Source organism: Lagopus leucura, unplaced genomic scaffold, assembly GCF_019238085.1.
Source record: "Lagopus leucura isolate 7727_CA_CO unplaced genomic scaffold, USGS_WTPT01 Super-Scaffold_100001, whole genome shotgun sequence".
NCBI lineage: Eukaryota > Metazoa > Chordata > Aves > Galliformes > Phasianidae > Lagopus > Lagopus leucura.
In genome coordinates, this window is record NW_024962262.1 from 48,996,373 (window position 1) to 48,998,620 (window position 2,248).

General features: G+C 48.9%; 1 protein-coding gene across 1 annotated transcript in view; it reads right to left on the reverse strand.

Moving 5' to 3' along the window:
• Window positions 1-46, reverse strand: part of GABRB3 (gamma-aminobutyric acid type A receptor subunit beta3) — a 108,360-nt gene extending 108,314 nt beyond the window's left edge. Inside the window, exon 1 of the mRNA XM_042867493.1 lies at window positions 39-46. The gene's annotated coding sequence lies outside the window, so the exon portion shown is untranslated. The remainder of the gene's footprint in view (window positions 1-38) is intronic.
• Window positions 47-2,248: the final 2,202 nt, after the last annotated feature.

Below are 2,248 nucleotides of genomic sequence, written 5' to 3' on the forward strand. Positions count from 1 at the left end.
CAGCCGCGGCGTCCGCCCGCGCACCCGGCTGTGCCCACCCCGCGGCCGGCCGTCACCGAGCCCCGGAGGAAGCCGCCCTCCGCCGGTGCCCAGCCGCCTGCCCGCCTCCCCGCCGGCCGGGAGAGGGGAGCGGGGCTCCGCGGGGCCGAGGACCGGTAGTAGCGGGGGCGGCGGCTCTCCGCGTGCTTTCTCGGGGCTCGCCTGGTCCCTGAGGCAGCGGGTGTCCGCCGGCCGCGGGTTCCGCTCCCCTCACTGCGTTGCCTCGCAGGCAGCTGCATCGGGGTGACTGCACCCACGTGTCCCTCAGTTTGTCCCAGGGCATGGAGCTAGGCCGGGAGGTGGGTACTGGGAGAAGAGGGTCCCCAGCTATGCTTGGGTGTGCATGTGTGGGTACCCAGATCTTGCCATGAGGGACTTCCATCGTTGTATTCTAGCTGTGCTATCTACTGATGGCAAAATCTCCGCTGGCCTCAAAGAGTATGCAGCCTGAGCTGATGATTTCAGGTTGGATATCAGGAAAAGGTTCTTCACTAGAAGGCTGTTGGCATAGAATAGGCTTCCCAGGGAAGCGGTCACAGCCCCAGGCTGCTGGAGTTCAAGGTGTGTTTGGACACTGCTCTCAGAAACAGGGTTTGGGTCTTGGGTGGTACTGTGTGGAACCAGGGGTTGGAATTGATGATCCTCGTGAGTCCCATCCAACTTGGCATATCCTACGATTCTATGATGAAGGAAAACTGCTTTAGTGTCTGTGGGCTCTCTGCTGCGTTGCCTGTGAGCTTCTGGGTGCTCTTTGCTTTGTATAAAATATTGATTGGGTTGCAGACAGCACGGTTGTTATTATTGTTAACCTCCTTCCAGGTTAATGAGTCCTTTCAGCAGGACTAATTGGCATGGAAACAGAAGCATGCTGACTTGGCTATATTGCCTTTGGCTCTAGAGACAGCTCTTCGTCAATGCCAATTCAGAGCACTCTTTATCGTGCCCTGCCAACAGTGTAAGCACATACCTAGCTTCTTGTGCTGGTCACACTGCAACTGGTGGCCACCAGTCTCTGCCAATGCACATTTCACAAGTCAAAGGGTTGGAAAGCAATGCCTGGTTTTGCACTTTTCTTACCACCTTTCTATGTATCTTAGCAAAACTATAGGAAAATGATAGAATGGCTTGGGTTGGAAGGGACCTCAATGCCCACCCAGCTCAGGCAGCCCAGGGCCCCATCCAACCTGGCCTCGAACACCTCCAGAGATGGGGCACTGCAGCTTCTCTGGACAGCTGTGCCAGCACCACACCTCACAAAAAGATGGACATTTGAAAAATGCTGTTTTTGTATACGGGTAAGAAAGCTTTTTGTGTCTTCCCAACAAATTCAAAGTATTAACTCTCTTCTATTAAGAAATACTACTTCTTATGAAGAATTTAACATGATTAAGAACTGTATTTAAACAGTAATAACTTTTCTTAAGTAAGTTGTCAATATTGTAACAGAAGCATAATGTTTTAGAGAATGCTACTTTGATTAATGCACTATTCTGGTATTTCGAAAACACATCTGAGCTAAGAATGAATCAACAGCACAGTAGAGTCCTACATATTTTATCACTTCATTTAAGTATTTATCTTTGTGAGTTTTCAGAGCAACCATTTCCCCAGTTGCCTGTAATGTAAAGAACCTCCCCAGGTTTGAGCCAATGGGACAAGGAAATAGCTGGGAAGTTGTGCAGCATTTGCTTTTTGGACACTGGATTCATTTAGGCCAAGCAAAAACTGAAAGACGTTGGAAATGAGAACTAAACAATGAATTTCATGAAAGGTAAAAATCATCTTGAATTTCTTAATATATGTGACATTTGCTGTGAAAATGGCACTTTGTGTTTTGTGCACAGCAAAGACTCAGAACACAGTTTGTGCAGCACCAGTGTGGAAGTCAGGCTCAGGAAAGCTCTGAGTAAGGAAGCACTGGAAGCAAAGACTGTTTAATGTGGTCAGCAGGAAAAAAAGGGACACAGATAGATTCCTTGTCCTGCCCCTAAATTCACCACCCTAACTCTGGGTACTTACTCCTGAACTTGACTTCTTAAAAAGCAAGCAGGTTATTTCTAAACTCAGCACGAAGCAGTCTGGGCAGTTTATTAAGTAAAACAAAGCACTCAGTCAGAGCACACAGGTTCTGAGACTGTGTCTCCTGAGGTCAGCCCAGGCTGCAGGACACCAAGGGAGGGTTTTCATTGCTGTTTGAGATGTTTCACTT